This window comes from Gobio gobio (genome assembly GCF_949357685.1).
Source record: "Gobio gobio genome assembly, chromosome: 23".
NCBI classification, from domain to species: domain Eukaryota; kingdom Metazoa; phylum Chordata; class Actinopteri; order Cypriniformes; family Gobionidae; genus Gobio; species Gobio gobio.
Genome location: NC_137119.1, coordinates 19,331,668 through 19,353,848, shown reverse-complemented (window position 1 = coordinate 19,353,848; position 22,181 = coordinate 19,331,668). Strand labels below are relative to the sequence as shown.

Below are 22,181 nucleotides of genomic sequence, written 5' to 3'. Positions count from 1 at the left end.
CGACTGTAAAGTTAAAATTATAATCACATACTTTGCTTTAGTATGTTAGTCAACACATCAAAATAAGTGTACTTCCTTAAAAAATGACAAAATATTAAAACATAATGATTAGTTCACCCCAAAATGAAAATGAAAAGTGTCAGTTGTGTAGCTGTTAATGGAGGGACAGAAAGCTCTCCGATTTCATTACAAATATCTTCATTTGTGTTTCGAAGATGAACGAAAGTCTTACATGTTTGGAATGACATGAGGATGAGTAATTAATACGAGACAGAATTTACATTTTTAGATGAACTATCCCTTTAAAATGTACTTTAAACTAAAACTTTTATTACAAAGTGCACTTTTTTAAAGTGCATAGTCATTAGAGTGGCCTTTTATTTTATTAATATTATATTTTGTAGTACATTTTGTTTTCTAAAATATACTTTTAGGATTTGAAGTGCACTACAAAATCACATTCAATAAAATAAAGATCACTTCTTGTTTCACAAAGGATGTGCTGACAAGCACCTATGTTGACTCTGCCAAAAGATGATGCAATGTCAGAGCAATCCGTATAATGATGATTATAGTGGTTTTAAGATGGTACCTGATGTTGATTGGTAAATTTCATATCTTGCCTGAGGGCTATTTTTTGGCCGCAGTAGCGCGGCACTTTGATTTACTGAAGAACCAAGCAGAGCTGATATACGTCACAGCGTGTAGATTCATGCTGCTGTAAATCAGCATGCGCTCGTCTAAAGCTCTCCAACATCTATTGAGCCAGTGACTGAAACATCAACAACTGTCTCCATAAAAGGTACTGAAAGATGTGTGTTTGGGTGATCGGACGAGGAATCTTTACATGTTGAGACAGATATTGTTTTGCTGGCCTGGCTTGACTGTGTGTGTGTGTGTGTGTGTGTGTGTGTGCGTGCGTGCGTGTGTGTGTGTGTGTGTGTGTGTGTGTGTGTGTGTGTGTGTGTGTGTGTGTGTGTGTGTGTGTGTGTGTGTGTGTGTGTGTGTGTGTGTGTGTGTGTGTGTGTGTGTGTGTGTGTGTGTGTGTGTGTGTGTGTGTGTGTGTGTGTGTGTGTGTGTGTGTGTGTGTGTGTGTGTGTGTGTGTGTGTGTGTGTGTGTGTGTGTGTGTGTGTGTGTGTGTGTGTGTGTGTGTGTGTGTGTGTGTGTGTGTGTGTGTGTGTGTGTGTGTGTGTGTGTGTGTGTGATTTGTTCATGCCATTAGGTAATTAAGTTGGGCAGATTTTTGTAATCGTCAGATTGTGTTCTTTGGCTGTGTTTATTAATCTATGAGTCAGTCATCTGTCTGATCAGCTTTTAGAAGACATCTTATTATGCTTTAATATGCATTATTATTTTCATTAAAAACAAACGTGTGGCTTTTTGTTGCTTGTTGATTTGTGTTTCTCTTTGCTGGTGTTGTAAAACGAATTTAAGGATACGCAGAGTGCTTGATCATCTGTCCATCATCGTATAAAGCCCGCCCTGACAATTTGATTGTTCCGAACAGCTCTTGTTCGAGCATAGTTCCTCCACAACGTCTCAAGTCCAGACCAAACTTCCTGACCTCAAATGTTGTGGCCGGGGCTATGTTAGGCTGGCATCCAGGCTAAGGATCCTCCAGTTCTTGGCTAAATTTCAGACTTGTACATTCATTTCACTGACTCGCTCTGAACAGAACATTGAATCAGTGAGTTGTTGACTCGAGAACAACTGCAACCCAATCAATCCAGTTCATGGATAAATTGTTTGATGTGATTCGCAATTCGATTGAACAGGATGATTGAAAAGAATCCGTTTGTGCATGAATCGGACACCATTTTTGCGTCTCTGAGCATGTGACGATTTCTTCAACTATATGTTTTATGAAATGTAGTGAGTAAAAAGTACGATCTTATGCTTTGGAATGTAGTGAAGTAAAAGCATCTCAAAATAAAAATACTTGAGTGAAGTACTTGAAGAAAATACTTTGTCACTGTCCACTACTGCATGTGTAGGCTATTTATATATAGCCTACATAATAATTATACTGTACACAGTACACACATATATTAGGTAAACACAAACTTTTATTTTGGATGCGATTAATCGCAATTAATCGATTTGTCAGCACTATTTGAAATGTAGTTTATTCCTTTGATGCAAAGCTGAATTTTCAGCATCCTTATTCCAGTCTTCATTGTCACATTCAGGACACTTTAAAGGTGCACTAAAGATTTTTCAGTAAAATATCCAGAAACCACTAGGCCAGTGTTATATATTTTGTTCAGTTGAGTACTTACAATATCCCAAATGTTTCCAACTATTTGTAAATCGTGAGAAAATTGCGGGACGGAAAGGAAACGGGATGTGTGAGGGAGTCGCCTGTCGATTGTGTCATATCTGCGTTAACCTCTGTTTCCGGCTTTATTTTGCAAAAACGCTTTACTCTTACTGCAGTGTGCAACAAGTGTCATAGCAGCCGCCAAACGAACGCACAAAGTAACGTCATAATATATTTTTCAACACACTCATTTGTATCTGATATAATAAACAGAGCTGCGTTTTTCCTCATACTCATGACCGGAAAAGCGGAAGTGGCGAATATGCCATAATAACAGTCCCGCTACTCGCAAGGCGTGTGTTCCACTCTTCTTATTAACAATCGCTCCAGCGGCCTTGCTCAGCTCCCACAACACTTGGTCCTGCTCTGCATCTTAACATTAATAATCACATCCATGAACCTGATTTCTGCCCGTGTCCTATCCCGATTCTTTTTAACCGGCTGTGAGGTGAAGACCACATGTCCCAAGATTTTGCGCTCAAATGTGGCGTCATCAAACTACGCCTTTGTTTTGAATAGGCAACCTCTAATGGATGGAAAAGTTACATAGTGCAGCTTTAATGAATACATTTGAATTAACAGCATTTATTTTAACTAGAAATATTTTAGAACATTATAAAACCTTACTAACTCCAAACTTTATCATTATGTATATGGAAAGTTCCCATAAAAAACGGAAGTGTGTGTGTGTGTGTGTGTGTGTGTGTGTGTGTGTGTGTGTGTGTGTGTGTGTGTGTGTGTGTGTGTGTGTGTGTGTGTGTGTGTGTGTGTGTGTGTGTGTGTGTGTGTGTGTGTGTGTGTGTGTGTGTGTGTGTGTTTGTGTGTGTGTTTGTGCATCATGCCCATTCAAACTTCTATGTGTATATTAACAATTTATTCATGACAAATCTTCAAACCTTCATCACACAGTCACATCAGGCACATAAAAAAAATGCTAATTTGTATAAAAGTCACTGATTATAACAGCTCCTACTTGTCTACTATTGTCTAGTGTGTGTGTGTGTGTGTGTGTGTGCAGAGCAGAGATGAGTTCGTTTCTCATTTTAGGTTCAAGTCAGTAACTGCCTCTGTGCATATTAGAATTTGATAAACGTCCCCATAATCAGACTCAGGAAATAGAATGAGTTCAGCCATTATGATATCATCAGTCAGACAGCCAGACCAATCATCTCATCTCATCTGACTCTGAATTCCTTCGGGCTCACAGAGAGACAGAAGATCATGGAATGTTGAGCATAATTAAAGGAAAAATTCAAAATGGCAGAGTTATAGTTAATCTGAGGCCTTCCCGGACCAGCGATCAAATCAAATCATTTGAAAAGCTGTCGTTGTCTGTGTTTTTTGTTTCTCTTTTTCTGTCAGCTCATGAACTTTTGTAGCCTGCAGAAAAATTCTATTTTAGAGCATGATCAGTGGCTGGGAATGCTGGAAATAATCACTGCAGTTCATCTAAATTTGTTTCGATGTGAATAAGATGTAAGTGTTTTAACGTGGCGTTTAGTGCAAGTTTGAACAGCCCTCATTTCCTGACATCACAGGCTGGATACTTTCACTGATTTAAAGTATGGCTGTATATTAAGTAAGGAATAATTGATGACAGGCGCAGAATTATTAGACAATAATGGACAGCCGAAGTGGTAATGTGGCCATGACGGGAACCAGAGTGGCTGTTACACATCAGGTGTTCATTATTTTCTAATAATTCAAAAGACTGGAATCAATTATTCCGCTTTAATTATGGTTACCACACCTCAAGACACTGTTTAGATGTTATAGCTGTTTCAAGACATTTGTCAGGTTTTTGTCCATAAGACAATCGTGTGTAGGACTAATGTCTTTGGCTTCTAATCCCACGCCTCCCTTGCTAATTCCAAAACGTCATTTTAGAGCTAGTAACTATAGCGAAACTGTAGGTTTATCTGCACCGTTATTACCTTGTGTAGGAGCATTAATTCTTTGTTATTTCTTATTGGTTATTCACTGTCACATGGGCACTTCCATTTTCTTTATTTCCTTTGGCAGATTGTCTGAGCTAGTGTTAGAAGCAGGTTAGAAGGGGCGAGTAGCGGGAGCCACCTTTCTGTTATTGCATCGGTTTAAATCATGTCTTCATATGCCTTGTTGAAATAAAATCGAAAGCAAGATAAGATTGTGAGTCTTCCTTTTGTAGGAAATGATGAGTGCGAATAAGTCACAAGCTATCCCACTTCCTAACCTCTATGCGGCTATTGGATGTCACAAATACCTCGCTAGTGAGAAATGTCATGTAACTTTTAAGTTGCTAAACTGTTTTACTAATACATTTTACTATTAAAAAAATTACTATTTTACTATAAAATCATCAACCCGTTTCTGTGCGAGCGTGTGTCTGTGCTGTATGTGTGTGTGTTTGAGTGGGAGAAAGAGAGTATGTGCTTTCCATACATAATAAAACATCATTTTGTAGCAAAAACATGGGCAATTTTTTTTTTATCCTGTTGTTTACTAGATTTATTTGCTTCTTGACTGGAACAACTTTAGCCATGTGTTTTCCTGAAAACAACTACACAACTTAGAACGTTCGTCAGCCAATCAGATTCAAGCATTCAACTATGGAAGCTTGTTTTCGCCACAGAATAAAACATTAAATGGTAATTGCTAAAAATAATTTGCAAAAAAAAGTCTGAATTGTGAGATAAAAAGTCGCAATTGCCTTTTTTATTTTTTATTCTGTGACGGAAACAAGCTTTGATATTCAACAGCCCCATAGTATACAGAAACTTAATTCTCTTTACTCCTTTTTCTTTATCCTTTACTCTTTCTCTGTCTTTTTACAATGTTGTATATGTTGTGTTTCACCTCACTCCCTTACACACACACAGATAGGCACTACATTTGCTGCTCTACTGGGGTCAGAAGGTCATCATAGACTTTGGTCACATAATTACTGAGATTTTTGATAATAATATACAGTAAATGCAGTATTTAAATAAAATAGAAAACAGTTACTGTATTTTTATCACATAAATACAGCCTTGGTGAGCATAAGAGACGCCTTTCCAAAAAAAATTTGTGTTTGTATATATATATATATACAGCCCCTCATATGTGTGGAAGGAGGTTGTCAAAGTTAATATTTGGCAGGAAAGACTGATTTGGTACAGAAGCAAAATTTGTCAGATCCTCCAACCCAATTTGCATATTTATACATACACTAAAAGTATTAACATTCTTTTATTCTTTTCTTTTTACTGTAGCTCACAACACACTCTGCTCATTGCGTGTGTTTGTGTTTGCAGAAGCACACAAGCGTACCCTATCCAAGCGTCTCTTGACATCCACATGACTGTATCCGTGTGTGTGTGTGTGTGTTTGTCTTAACATGTGAGTGAGTGTTTGGGGGCAGGGCTGAGTGTGTCTGCATCTCCTGAGTGTTGTAAGTTTTGCAGATAACCAAGGACAGTTATGTGTTTTCCATTATTTATCATATGCCTTTCATCCCTCTTCACTCCTCCTCTCTTTCAATTCATCTGCCAGTGACTAAAGGCTGGAATACACTACACAACTTTTGTTAAGATTTTTACCCCGATTTGCAGTCTAGACGAGTCCACAATAGTTGCCTAAATTCTGTGGCAGTCTGGACAGTCGGAGTTGACAGATTTTGAGCTGATTTTAACACATATTGTAGTGTATGACGCATCGCTACTGAAACCGAAGCTGTGTCTACCAGTGTTGCAATAAAATACAATACAAATATGACAATGACAATACAAAATTAACATTATTAGCCTCATTTGACTCATCAGCACAGATAAAACATATGACTACACTTCTCACCTCTAACTTCCCTCATATTCGTACATACAGTACATACATAAACACTCCAGAAATATGCTCAAAACCTAGTGAGCTGCCAATGTAGACAGCATATTAAGGAGCTCTTGACATGAAGGCTTGGCATCTTTATTATGCAGCATCCTAAGATATCTAATTTTAGTTTGTTTTAGTTATTTAAAAAACAGCAGCATTGCAATCCCACAATGCATCACGGCATGCTCAAATTCATTCAGAATTGAAAACCATTGATGGAAATAGTCCACTGTCTTTAGAAAGGTATTATTTAACCAATATTTATGCAAAGTATTTTATGCTTAAAGTGTCATGTTATTAGCTTAGCATCAAGTCTTTTACAGTAAAAGGAATCCCAGAATGCATTGCGACAAGCTCAAATTCATTCAATAGTGAAAAGTATTGATACAAATTTGTTAAATGCATTTAGAAATTATTGAAAGTAGAGAGTATTGTGTACCGAAATAAAAATTTTACTGAAACCAAAATTAAAATTTGAATTTAGCCAAAAACCAAAACCGAAAATAACGTTTTGGTAACACTGCATTCACACATGGTGTCGACATCAATGCTTGACGGAAGGCGAATCTGAAGTCTCGTCTGCTCTGCTGGTCAATGGAGATCGACGTCCGCACCTGGCGGCCATCTTGTCACAGTCAGCTTGCTCACTAACTTGCTCAATTTTCTACCGATTTTCAAACTGTTTGGTTTGTTATAAACGTCAGAGAAGTAGTTATGAAACTGCGTACTTATGAATAATTCTTCATAATTTGTTCAAGCATCCAGAATTATAGCCACGTTAATAACGTTTGTAAGAAACCAAACCATTTGTAAATCCGTCAAGATTTCAGCTAGATAAGAGTATTTGTGTTCGTGCAGATCACTCGCCTTACATCAGGTACCACAGAGCCCACCAGAAAGCTTGCCTGTGACAAGATGGCCGCCGGTGATGACGTTAGAGACTCCGCCGTAAGACATCTAGCCTTAATTTTGTATATCTATGGTTGGCACAACCATCATAGTGACAACAGCCAATCACATTACCTTTCTGGTGTTGCATGAATGCAATTGGCTAGTGTCTGCGCTAGGGTATTTGCATAGGCAATGTTATTGGCTGACGTCTGCGTTGGCGGTTGAAAAACTTTTGCCGGAAGAAATGGCAGTGACACAACACAACAGAACCCACAATTCAGTTCGCTAACACATGACGTCACCCACTCAAAGTAAATGAGAAGCGTTAACGCTGACTTGATGTGTGAATGTACCGTAAGAACTTGGGTAAATGGATAAATGAATGTTATGTTACCATATGCTGTTCAGGTATGAAGTGCGTCTACACACCTGACAAGTTTAGCTGTTGTAGCTTATTCACGCTGTATGCACAAAATAGATGCTGAAACTTTGTCATTACAGAAGTGCTGTTTCGGTCGATGACTATTTTGGCCCAAATTGTATTTTTTTTGCTGTTTCAGGCCGAATATTTTCATTTGCCAACATTTTGTTGCATCACTATTGTGCTTAGCAACAAGTTAACAGAAAACTCTATTGAAATCAATTGCAGGACATGTCTCTCATGCTATTTGTGCAGCACATTGAGATGCCACCTATGTAGAATGCTCCAGATTGGTCACTTGAGGATTGCTGTTTATTAACAGTGCACTATGTAGCCAGTATGCAAAACTCAGGTTTTAGGACAGATCTGTTGTGAGTTTTAGAGATGTTCTGTTGTGATCACTTAAGACTGAAACCTGGCTTTGATTCTAACGGTAAACTGAGGGATTTTGAGAGGAAGCTCTAAATTCACAGACGCGCGCGCACACACATGGCCCAAGTTTGTGTCGCAGGGGGCTCCATAGCAGGAAGTCCTCCACATGTTTTGTTTTAGCTTAAGGGATTCTCTCTCTCTCTCTCACACGCGCACACACACACACACACACACACACACACACACACACACACACACTTCGCTCTTCATCAGTGGCTCTTTCTTTCTCTCTGTCACACATCTCCTTTTCTTTTCTTCCCTAAAGTTCTTCATTCCCCTATTTTTCTTCTTGCAATGAGGTGATCCAGGCTCAAGGGAGTGCCAAGAGAGTTACAAAAACTGCATTCATCGAAACACACAATCGAAAACACACACACGCTCGCACAACACGTCCTGTCTAAACAATGCTCCTTGGCTGAATCTGGAGGAGTGATTGGAGTTGGTGTAAAGGGACAGCACAGGAAGTGTCAGCGAGAGAGAGAGAGAGTTGGAGGGTTTGGAGGAACAGGAGCAGCCCTACAACAAGAAAAAAAAGTTTCCCTGTCGCAGCCGCAGCAGTAGCAAGCAGAATTGGTCTCATTCGCTCTTGCTCTCTTGTTCACGCTTCGGGTGTTGTTTGGATGTATGATCCTGGACAGGGCAAATAAGGTGAGTAACACAACCTCTCTATTTCTCTTTCTCCATACTTAAAGAGCTGTAAAGGGAAATTAGAAACATCGTTCAGTTCCACTTCTCCTCTGTCACATTAAAAACTTTTTTTTTTCAGTAACTTTTATTGAGACGTGTGTAGAGTGCAATTAAAACTCAAATGCCAACTCCAACCGGCATCTTTAGTGCCAAATATATTACTTTTACAATTCAGCAAGTTTATAGTCTTTCTCCCCTTGCGCTTAATCATGCCATTTGATAGTCTACAATGTTTCTTATATTTTATTGTTACTTTAGGGAAGGATGTGGAGGCATGTTGAGGGGCTCTGAAAGGTTTTGGGCAAACATTTGGCATGCATCATGGGAGTTTGTCATCATTTTTTGACATATTAAACTTTGTTTAGGTGTGAAACTTCAACACTTTCTCCTTTAGAAAGGAAAATTTAGTTTTTTACCAAACATGGCAATAATGCGGTTTTCATGTTTACTTGGAAACTAACGACTCATCTGTCATTGAGCGCTCTATCTATCATTGTGCAACCACAGAACTGCGGTTTTACAGCGTGCACATAAATATACAAACATATTGTTTGTGACAACGCATTCCCTCTTACCACCGTTGGCGTTCCATTGTAACCCATCATTGGCCTTCGTGATTATTTAAAAGTCTTATAGATTTGTAAACATGTTTTACGACTATCTCATGAGATCCCGTTCCATGCCTGTTAGTTGCAAAGTATTCAGATGTCATTGACTTAATTTATAATCAAGTGAAATCTGAACTGCTTTTCATTGGTTTCAGAGTTATGACTGCAGCCAGAATTCCTCTGGGTTGTGACAACTTTTCCGAGTTTCTCCCTCCATGCTGTTTAAGTAGATTTGCATCTGGAGGTCTTGGGCTGCATCCCATGCATGTCTGGAAGGAATATCAAAGCTTTTATCTCATGGTTGTTTATCCAGAGATGCTGGGTATAAATTTAAGTACGATTCAGTAGTGCTGATAGGTGGAACTTGAGTTTTATGATGAGGAAGCTTCTGGATCTGTGTTTGAGCATGTGTGTGTGTCTCAGGATTCAGAAGCCAGGAAATGAGGCTAGTGTAATAGACTCTTAACTGTTGGGCAGAGGATGTTACTTATTCCGCACTTCTGAGTTTTTTTGTCCTTGCAGCAGCCTGCTAAAGCAAGCACTCAACCAGCAATTGTTCTTCTGCTCACTTCACTTGAAGGTCATTATATTTTGTATTCTTGATTTCATTTTTTTATTTTCCAACCCAGCTGTCTTGTTTTGAAGTGGTATAACTTATCATTATGTTCAAGTCCAGACTCTTTTATGACTAGTATTTAGGTAACAATACAGTCAATGATAACCCTTAGTGCCAAAAAGTTATCTACCTTTAGCTTTTTAAATGCATCTGGGTGTTTGATTTGTGTGTCCACTAGGTGATTATTATGGGATTGTATTGTCCTATCAGGGAGCTCTAGGTGAAGTTCCCTACTCAATCTCAGACCAGCAGGTTTATGCTTGCTTGCTGCTGGTCTAGCTAGTTGTCTTGCAATTTTGGGTTTTTCAATAGTGTTGTGAGTCTGGAGCCTGAGGCCCTGGAGAGTGAACGTGCCATAACATACAAGCCAGACTATCAGTATGCAGCTTATTCTGGCCAAGAATAGCAGCACATGCCTAGCTGTCTAATCAGCAATAGTTTGTGTTTTTTAAAGGCCCAATATGTAACTTTCGCCGCTACAGGTCGCTTATTCAAAACAAAGGCGTATCTTGATGAAGGCATGAATGAGCGTGGAATCATGGGAGTTGTCATCTTCACCTCCACAGCCGATGGAAAGGAATCCGATGGACTCAAGTTCAGAAATCAAGTTCATGGTTAAGCTAAGGTTTTTTATTAATGTTACGGTGGTGTGAAGTAGGGCGGACTGAGAGTCGTGGGAGCAGAGCGAGTCCAGCTGAGCTGTTATTATGCTTATGTTGCAGTCGGCCACTTCCGCTCTTTTCTTTGCGTATGTGGGGTAACATAGCGCTGTTTTACATGGTTAAAACAAATTAGAATATCATATTAATAAAAACTGGATGACTAAATGACTGTTGCTAAATGACAAGCAATTAATTTTAAAATATATTGTATCATGGAGAAAGCTCTTTCTGATTATACTATGTTAGCCACTTGACTATTGTAGTGTTGTCTCTGAGGCATTGTAAAAACATAGTACTCATGGTAAATTAAGAAAACAAGTGATTCAAGACTAACCGTGTTGAGCTATGTAACAACGATTCGTTTTCTGTTGATAAATGTATCCAAACAGTTGCTCACATAACATATTAAAGTGTCTTTGGTGATTCCATGGTTTTTACGAAAATAAAACTGGAAATCGAGGGGAAACGCAGATATGACGTCATTGACAGGCGACGCAATGACACGGTCCGTGTCCTGGTTAAAATAGCAGATTTCTCTGGATTTAAACATTGTTGGAAACGTGGGATAAAGTACACAAGTCAACAAAATTTGTAACATTGTTCTAGTGCTTTTCAGATATTTTAATCTAAAAATCTTTCATATTGTGCCTTTAATGTGATCTGTAGGGGTAAATCTGATATCAAAGTACTACCACAATAATAAGACTGATGCAGAGACTGATACAGCCATCTCTGGGCAAGGAAACACTCAATAACACTCAAAAATCCATACATTTTTATGTAAATTGTAGGATACTGCATAGAAAATACAATACAGAAACACCAACATGTGAATAAAATTACCAAAATTTGCATAAAAAACACATGCCCATTTGAGGTGGATGAATGTTTTATTCAGTCAGAGTACCTGCACATAAACTAAAATGGCAACACATTTACAGAATAAATTCCTAGATGCTTATTAAAAAGTCATGTGACTGAATAATTTGCATCTATTTCCCTGGTTTTGTTGTCTTGAAAACTTGGGATGTTAATGTTACTTTGTTTGCTGCAGTTTTTCCACATAAATTAAATTAGCAGATTGGATGTGAATGGAGCAATTGTAGTACCCTGGTAAACTTTTATGGACTGATAAAAACATCTAGACTCCAAAAAGCTGCCTAGTGGTCAGCCAGACAGATTAGAACTTCTGAATTTTGCCAACTCTTACTTTTTGGTATCAGGCTGTCAACTGAGACTAATGCCAAAACATGCTGCAGTGATGCTAAAACTATATTGTATGAAATGTCCTGCAACATATGTGTGCTGACGCAATGTAAATATTTTTTTGGTGTTCGATAGAGCCATTTTATCCTAAGTTTTCCATTCCTTTCCAGAAATGCCTCTCACAGTGTGTCCCCACCTGCACAATATTCAGCAATCTTTGAGAATAAGAAAATAAGAGGCAAGACAGTGATGTCATAGTGAAAATTACTGAACCATCTGCGAGAGCCAGATGAAACAGCTGCCTCAATTGAGATGGACTTAACCTTTTACTCAGTGCTTATTTTCCTTACGCATTTGCTCTTAGATTTGGCACACGATATCAGCGTGCTTCCTCTGTTCTTGAGCTCGGAACGACTGCACCTGTAGCACCATCTCAGAGGAGTCTTTATCCATCAGTTCTCCATTAAATATTAATCCTGTCTGAGAGCACATGCCCCTTTTACAGAAGCCTGGCTGAGAGATACGAACTAATCGCTAATTGAATCGCCCTCATTTAACAAACTTCCTCAAAGGTTCTTCAACACTAATCCTGCTCTCCTTCGAAATGGGAAAGTACTACTTTCTAATCGGATAGTAAAAAGACAAATCTTTTTCCCTTTGATCAAAACCCTGCACGTGTTTATGTAATGACGATCTGAGCCGGTTTCCATTGTTCGCCATTTCCACAAGGGTCTAATACAAAGGATTTGATCCGTGAATCCATAACTTTTCTTGCAGAGGTTTACTTTTTCTTGGGTCAAATTACATTTTACAAGAAATTTAACTATTTACACTTATTCACGCTCAAAAACATAAGTTATATCCGTTTCCCCGGTCAAAAGGCTGTCTAGCACCAACCCTTCCTTCATGATACATTTTCTCCCCGTTTTTGATTCAGAAAGCCATATTTTTAACTCTCTGATCTTGCAGCTGAAGGGTGTAGTTTCAGTGTCACCAGCATCTCAAAACAAAATTGCCAAAATACAAATTGTTTTCCAGACGCTCCCCATTGGTTGTACTAAAAGATAGTCACGCCCAAAACTCACCCTATTGGTCAAACTGTTGCTATGCTGGGCAGGTTGGAACGTTCAAACAAATAGCAATGTTTTGGTGCTGCCACTGTTTATACTTTTCAGTAGAGTCAACCTACAATTGGTTAACTTTACATAAGTATTTTAACACCAAAATATTGAACCCAGTTCGGAAAGGTTTTAAATATGTAAGATTTTTGGATTAAAATATCCAAAAACCACTAGAACAATGTTATACATTTTGTTGACTTGTGTACTTACATTATCCCAAATGTTTCCAAGAGTGTTTAAATGCGTGGTTAAATGCGTCGCCTATCAATGACATACTCGCATTACTCTCGATTTCTTGTTTTATATTGTAGAAACCATGGAAACACCAAAGACGCTTTAATATATCATGTGTTTTATTAGACAGATGAGCAACTGTTTGGATACATTAATCGACAGAAAACTAATCATTGTTATATAGCTCAACACAGTTAGTCTTATTGTTTAAATCTTGTTGTCTTGATTTACCGCGAGTACCATTTTTTACCATGCCTAATATAGATCTAGCTTACTGCAGTGTGCAACAAGTGTCTCATATAGCCGAGCGAACGCACAGAGTAGAATTATAACAACTTTCAACACACTCAAATGTACTGTATCGAATATGATAAAATGCTCTCGAGCCATGTGTTGCGCTTGTCTATCATTAGCAATCGCTCCAGTGGTGTCGTTCCGCTCCAACGGCTTTCAGCCCCACCCTGCTTCACACTACAGTAACGTTAATAAATCTTTAATACATTAGCTCATCCATAAATATAATTTGTCATCAAGCTGCGCCTTTGCTTTGAATAAGCGACCTCTAGCGGCGGAAATTAAATTTTGTGCCTTTAATGTTCCACATTTGTAGCCTACGACCTACAGTAAACTTAACCCTAAACTTAACCAAGGTGTGAACAAAAGCAAATCTGGGATAAAAACCCATTTTCTGACGCAACCATGCCGTGTTAGCTTTTTCCTTAAAACGTATTTGAGCTCTTTTGTCATGACTCATGTTTGATTGGACTGGTTATGGACGTATGGATCTGGTTATGTTCACTATGATAAAATTCATCATAACATTGCATTGTGGAAGGAATTTAACAATTGATAATCTGCCTCTGTAATCATGTTTCTCCAATGAGCCTGAGTTAATAATATCACATACTTAAACTAAATTCTTATTTCTCCTTAACTGTTTTTCTCTCTCTTGACGAAGGTGGGAAAGTGACAGCTCACCACTGTTATTACCTCACAGCGTGGTGAGGAAAGAGGCAACCCGCAACTTACATAAGCCTGAACTGCTAGCTCGCTTGGCCTGTGTAGGGGTTTTTAAGGCCTTTTTTATAGTTTGCCACAAAAGAAGGGAATGTTGGATGAATGGATGGTCTTTGTTTTTGCTCTTTTATGATCTGAATGCAGGGTCCAGAATGATGATCTTACATCAGCCATCCGTGGTTTGTCTGTATGCCTTGCTGTGAGATTAATTATCCCTTGAAGTAAAACACAATTCCCTGTTGCGAGTCTTGCGACATGGAATATCGAGAGTTTAAAGGCAAATCCTGAGAGTCTGTGGTTACGTATCTGCTTATTTGTTCAGTTTAACAGCTGACATAAATATAAACTACTGTGGTTGCTCGTTATCTTTCTCCTTCAAAAACGCATATGGGATAATGTACAGATGGCCGCTCATTATCGCTAAATAAATGTGACAGGTTTATCTGAATCCGGAATAAATACATGGACATTAAATATTGCTTTGTGTTGCTATTTTATGTGAGAGGAGAGACTGTGGGGTCATGAGAGACCTGGAATTAGCACTGCTATGTTGGAAATGAATTGCCTAGGACGGTCATTATACAGTTTTGCAGTTTTGCACACAAAAATATTTGACTGCAGATTACTGTGATTGACCAATCAGAATCAAGTATTACAGAGAGCCAAATAATAAGTACTTAGATGGCCACACTGGATCAAGGATCTTAAGCAATGATTAGTCATAGCTGAATAAACACAGTAGTTAAAATGTGGTCTGAAAGATGTTGCTGAGGCATCTAGACGAAATCTGCAGAAAATGTAACGTTTTTTCTTGTAATTGTTGCTTGATCACTATTTATACACATTTGAATTGCTTTGAAAATGTTTTCTATTCTGTGTATTATAATACTAGTTACATGTATTTTGTCTTTAGTACAATGACAAATTAATCAAATTAGGAAACAAGTTGTTTTAAAAAAGCATTAAAAAGTTTGAAAACCCCTGACTTAACACATTGAAATACATTCAGCATTACGGTCAGCATTTTCTTCAAAGCATCAAACCATAGCCTTCTGAGACGTATGAAATCAGCCCTCCTCTCCGCACCGATCACATCCCCGCGGGTAGTAATGCTTGAGGAAGCCTATACTATTTTCCTCAGATTAGCCTGTAACCCACAGGCACCCCATTGCCATGGGAACCACTGAGGCAATCAAGAGCAGATCACCTACAAATGGCACCAAGCCCGAGAGAGAGGCAGTGGATATTTCACTGATGCCAGACGGAGGCTCATACTGTATCACTGTCTGCGATGCCAGGCGGAGGCTCATACTGTATCACTGTATACTGTATCGCAGCCCAAGACCGATTCGACAAAAACTTTGGTGCATAACTCACCCTGCTCTGTTTGTGCTACGGACATGAATGATGCCTCAAAACATGCGTCGTTTAGAGCTGTGCCATTACTTTGATGTGATTGGACAGGAGTTTGGCCTAGAGAATGATGGATTTGTGGAAATATCCCATAGATTTATGCATATCTATAGGCTATATCATACCCGGAAGAGCTCTTTTGACTTGAGCTAGTAAGCAACCACTTAGCATCAAAAAAGCATCATAGTAGCAAGTTTAATAGCAAACTTCAATGTTTTTGAAAGAAGTCGCATATGCTCAAAAATAAGGCTGCATTTATTTGATCACAAATAGTGTGAAATTTAAAATGACTTATCATTTTACTTCTACTTACGTACTTTATACCTGTGATGATAAAGCTGAATTTTCAGCATCATTCCTCCAGTCTTCAGTGTCACGCGATCCTTCAGAAATCATTCTAATATGATTTGGTGCTCAGGAAACATTCCTTATTATTTCTTATTACTAACAATGTAAGCAGTAGTGCTGCATAATATTTTTGTGGAATGCATTTTTCAAGATTATTTGATGAATAGAAAGTTCAAAAGGACAGAATTTGAAATAGAAATCATTTTGTAACATTATAAATGCCTTTTACTGTGACTTTTGATTATTTGAACGAATTATTGCTGAATAAAAGTGTTAATTTCTTTAAAACAAATCTTACTGACCCCAAACTTTTTGAAAATGTTTTTTTTTTTTTTTTTTTTTTTTTTTTTTTTTTGATTTTATTAGCGTGATTTCATTCAGGTTGATTGGGACACTTTTTGCCATTGAGATGACTGGGGAAAAGTATTTGTATTATATTATATTATATTATATTATATTATATTATATTATATTATATTATATTATATTATATTATATTATATTATATTATATTATATTATATTATATTATATTATATTACATTTTATTATATTATATTATATTATATTATATTATATTATATTATATTATATTATATTATATTATATTAATTATATTATATTATATTATATTATATTATAATATATTATAATATATTATATTATATTATATTATAATATATTATATTATATTATATTATAATATTATATTATAATATTATATTAATTATATTATATTATATTATATTATATTATATTAATTATATTATATTATATTATATTATTATATTATATTATATTATATTATATTATATTATATTATATTATATTATATTATATTATATTATATTATATTATATTATATTATATTATATTATATTATTACATTATATTATATTATATTAATTATATTATATTATATAAATACCAGCAAAAAGTTCTTGAAATCATTCCCTCTCTCCTCTAAAGAAACACTGAATGAGAAAAAAAAAGTCAGCTATTCCATAATTTCCGAGGGTTTATGGAACATTCATATAATCCCTAAGAGTGTCCCCACTTTCATCTTATAATTACAGATTCATCAGCCATGTGCTCTTTTCATCCCAGCTGGACATAAGCGTGTGTGTGTGTGTGTGTGTGTGTGTGTGTGTGTGTGTGTGTGTGTGTGTGTGTGTGTGTGTGTGTGTGTGTGTGTGTGTGTGTGTGTGTGTGTGTGTGTGTGTGTGTGTGTGTGTGTGTGTGTGTGTGTGTGTGTGTGTGTGTGTGTGTGTGTGTGTGTGTGTGTGTGTGTGTGTGTGTGTGTGTGTGTGTGTGTGTGTGTGTGTGTGTGAAAGTGTAAGAGTTGAGTGGTTAATTATGTTTGGTCTTTAGTGAGTCTTTGGGTATTAAACTTGGCTAATCTTAATAAAATGGATGAAATCCCTGTAACTGCTAACAGTCAGGACCTTTTTTCACGCTTTTATGTCATCTCACTTTGTCTCTGTCTCTCGTTCCTTTTTTCCTCATTTATCTGCTCTAACCATATGCTAATGACGCCTTATCTTTCTCCGCTTTATAATCGGCTGTTAGCACGAATGTACAAAATTGCACTGCACGGATTGGTCTTAATTCAACAGATGATTTTTTTCTTGTCTGCATTGAGGGCAATTTCACTGGAAAAAGCTTACTGGCTGCTAGGAAGGATGTGATTTTCCATAAGGCCTATTTGGCTGTGGTTACACGATTATTCGTTTTCATGCGACTGGAATGTGTCTGGCCTATAAATATGTTTGCAGGCAGTTGAATGAACTAGGTGAAACTTGACATGCATGGATAGATTAATGCATATGGCCAGTAACATCACTATGAGACGCTGCAGCGATGGAATCCAAATTCACTTTAAAGTAACATCTTTATTATCATCATGACCTCTGGTCTCTCTTTTTGTGCCAGAGCCTCTGATATGTTCTGATAAGTGAGTCTAGCTAGAAGAAGTGGAAAAAAGAAGACGCTTTAGGTTTGTTTATGCAGTGACGAAACCTCCTCCTCTGGAAATATAACAGATTGGAGTTATGGACAGACCAAGAAAGTATATTTTGTACGTATTTTAATTTCTTTGGTCTAATCATTTTTTACATATATATCAATATTGTATATACATTTTGGGGAATACATTTTTAATTTAACATACTCATTTATTTAGACATGTTATAAATAGCATAGAAGATTAATATTGATATACACCGATCAGACCTAATATTGTGTTCGTCCCCCTTTTCCTGCAAAAACAACCCTCACCCGTCGAGGTATGGACTCCACTAGACCCCTGAAGGTGCGCTGTGGTATCTGGCACCAAGATGTTAGCAGCAGGTCCTTTAAGTCCTGTAAGTTGTGAGGTGGAACCTCCATGGATCTGACTTGTTTGTTCATCACATCCCACAGATGCTCGATTGGATTGAGATCTGGGGAATTTTGTGGCCAAGTCAACACCTCAAACTCATTGTGCTCCTCAAACCATTCCTGAACCATTTTTGCTTTTTGGCAGGGCGCATTATCCTGCTGAAAGAGGCCACAGCCACCAGCAAATACAGTTTTCATGAAAGGGTGTACATGGTCTGCAACAATGCTTAGGTAGGTGGTACGTGTCAAAGTAACATCCACATGGATGGCAGGACCAGGGGCTCATTAAGATAACAAAAGGCCCCTGCGCTACAGCATCGCCCTCTTCCATGGCACACCTGGCAACCTGTCACGGCACACTAGTTGGGACTTGGGAATAACACATTTTACAAAATATTTATTATTAATCAGCAGTAGATCAAAATAATCACTTGGTATAAATGTGGGCTCTTTGGTTTTTGCAAACTGCTCTAGAAGCACAAGCACATAGAACGCTCAACTGCACTGCGTCTTTACTTTGAAACAAGCAGTGCTGGCGTTTAATTCATTAAATCATAACCCTTTAAAATTAATTATCACACTTAAGCAATATTGTGATGTTTTGTTTTTCCATCCCCCGATTTTAAAACCTCCTGAAATAAAAATTGAGACTTTAAAGCAGCATAATTATTTGAAAAATATAATTTTCGTGCAGCCTGTAGGCACCTCCCCAGTGTTGGCACCTGGGCTTCATCCCATGGAAGCCCGTTCGTTAATGCGCCCCTGGGCAGGACCCAAGGTTATACAAGGTCCCAGCATAACATTGCCCAAAGCATCACACTGCCTCCGCCGGCTTGCTTTCTTCCCATAGTGCATCCTGGTGCCATGTGTTCCGACGTAACACGCACCCGCCCATCCATGTGATGTAAAAGAAAAGCGATTCATCAGACCAGGCGGCCTTCTTCCATTGCTCTGTGTTCCAGTTCTGATGCTCACGTGCCCACTGTTGGCGATTTCGTGGCAGACAGGGGTTAGCATGGGCTCCCTGACTGGTCTGCAGCTATGCAGCCCCATACGCAACAAACTGCAATGCGCTGTGTATTCTGACACCTTCCTATCAGAGCCAGCATTCATTTCTTGAGCAATTTGAGCTACAGTAGCTCGTCTGTTTGATCGGACCACACGGGACAGCCTTCGCTCACCACGTGCATCAATGAGCCTTGGCCGCCAATGAGCCTTGGCCGCCAATGACCCTGTCGCCGGTTCACTACTGTTCCTTCCTTGGTCCACTTTTGATAGATACTGACCACTGCAGACCGGGAACACCCCACAAGAGCTGCAGTTTTGGAGATGCTCTGACTCAGTCGTCTAGCCATCACAATTTGGCCCTTGTCAAACTCGCTCAAATCCTTACGCGTGCTTGTTTTTCCTGCTTAACACATCAACTTTGAGGACAAAATGTTATAATTACTACTTCATCATCTAAATTATATTTATTTTATAAATAATATGTATTAGTTATTGGCCATACCATGAAAATAATGATTAAAATCCGATTTTAATATCAGCATTCCTAAAAATAAAGCTTCTGCTATTCTTCTTTGCAGCATTTTTTTTTTTTTTTTGTGGAATTAACCCCAAAAAAAGGATTCTTCTATTGTCTCATGCATTAACAACATTTGTAATTGGAACGTTTAATGGGGAGTGTTGGATATAACAGGAGAGAAAAAACAAGTAGAAAACTAAGTAGAAAATAATTGTTGCAATAACCAGCACTAGAATCACAGCTCACTTTTATGGTTAGGACATTTAAGGAAAAAATGGAGACATATCTTAACACTAAAACCTTTTTCTATCTGTTGTTCTTCAGATATTCAGGTAGTGTTTTATAATGTGATTTGACTCTGACAGGGCGGATGATGGGAAAAAGTTTCAGTATAAGGCAGAACATCTTTCCCACACCTCTCCCCTGTCCACCCCATTCTTTTACACATGCTGCACTTGTCATTTTGCACGTCGAGAGCTTTTCCTGGCAGCTGCCGCATGCTTTGAGTGGAAATGCATCTTCACCTCTCCTCCTTCCTGTCTGTTATTCTTCTTCTTCAGTGGTTTAAAAAGGATGGAAGTGAATGCTTTATAGATTCACAGTGGTGCAGATCAGCAGGAGCACAACAGATGTTTTAAAAGCTGAAAAAATGTGCTTGCGGTGTTTGTTTTGTTATGTAGAGTAAATCTTTCACACATGAATATTTATTATGCTTCAAATCTCTCCTGGAAATTTCACTTTCGTCTTTCGCTCAATTGGAAATTTGCTCCAAGGTTTGGGTGAGTCTTAAGGTCATGCAATATTCTGAATGTGCTTTGAATGGAAGGAAGAGGGAAAACCTCAGGAAAATGTAAACAATAGAAGTAGCGACGGGACACATAGTGAGTTCTCCACCCCAATCCCTGCCTGTTCCTCAGATATTTTTCCTGCACTCCACCAGCAGTCCCCTTTCCTCAAATGAAAGTTTACCTCCCGTCTTCCTCTTCCGAACTCAGCAGTGGCCAAAGAACAAACCATCACATGTTTTCCAATAACAACCAATGTGACCTTGTCATAATGTACATGTAGTACAATAATAAAATCTCTATTGTTTTAAAACGATTGATAGGGTTGTTTTGTTTAGATGTATTGTGGGATATTTTGTAGTGCCGCGTGTGTATTATGAGTTTTGACTATACAGACTTAAGACTCCAACTGTTCTTCTTAGCAGGACTGACGTGGTTCTTCATTAAGTGACATCAGGCTTATGGCATTCATTACACACACCCAATGGCTCAGAGAATTTTGGGAGCACACACCCCATGAACACAGACACACATATACAAAAACAAGCCCTGCAAGGAGTTTTTTCCACCAAATGCATTCAGATATTTGTTTGGGATAAGTACATTTTTTTAATGGATACTTTTATTCAGAAAGGATGCATTAAATTGATGAAAATTGACAGTAAAGGCATTTATAATGTTATTAAAGATTTCTATTTCAAATCAATTAAAACAAAACAAATCAGCATATTAGAAGGATTTCTGAAAGATCCTGTGACAGTGAAGACTGGAGTAATGATGCTGAAAATTCAGCTTACAGTAGAAAACAGTTATTTTAAATTCTAATAATATTTCACAATATTACTGAATTTTTTTATCAAATAAATGCAGCCATTTGGGTGAGGATAACAGATTTCTTTTAAAAACACACACAAAAAATTCTTACCCAACCTTGGGTGCATGGTCATGGGTGTGTTTTGGGTGTAACGTGCAATGAACCAATCAGTCTCATCTCCCATTCCCTTTAAAAGCCATTCAGTATGTGAGCGGAAAGACTGAACGCTTCTCTAGAGAGGAATCCTTTTATTTTTAGTATTTAAAAAGGTTTGTGTGCTGTGTGTAATAAGCAGAGTGTACGCGTATTGTGCACCCGCCTATAGGCGCATATTACTAACGCGCCCTTTAAATAGCACAAAAAATACTGCGCTATTGACCAGGTTTTTGTTGGTCAATGGCGCAGTCGTTTTCAGTTGCCTCAAAACAGCAACGCACCAACAATTGGACTGAACACACCTCGTTTACAGACCAGCATGCACATTTGTGATTTTGCTATTTAAATAATTTGGCGCTGAACGTGAAAATGATAACTGCGTTGGGCTGAAACTAGCAAAAAACAATTGCATTGCGCCTGGCGTCCCATTGCACCGGGTGCAGGGGCGTAAATTTTATCTAACAGTAGGGGGGGACGATAAACATGAAATTTCTTAAGAGCAATTTTTGAAGGGGACACAAATAATATAGCCAAAATTGTACTTGTAAGGATATGTGTACCACAAAAAAAAAAAAAAATAAAATAAAAAAAATTGTGCTTATTTGGCGTTTTGGTGCACTGAATAATTATCTAATGTCCGTTTTTCTTTTCTCTGTCATTTTATCTGACCAACAACACAAAGCAATAGTTGTTTAAA

At 37.9% G+C, this 22,181-nt stretch overlaps 1 protein-coding gene across 4 annotated transcripts in view; it reads left to right on the top strand.

Annotated features, from left to right (window-relative positions):
• Nucleotides 1–22,181, top strand: part of kiaa1217 (KIAA1217 ortholog) — a 194,197-nt gene that overhangs the window by 79,054 nt on the left and 92,962 nt on the right. Inside the window, exon 1 of one of the 4 annotated variants that reach the window (XM_079805502.1) lies at nt 8,387–8,562. The exons of the other annotated variants lie outside the window; for them this stretch is intronic. The gene's annotated coding sequence lies outside the window, so the exon portion shown is untranslated. Of the gene's footprint in view, nt 1–8,386; nt 8,563–22,181 lie in introns of those variants that run through there. 4 annotated transcript variants of the gene reach the window in all.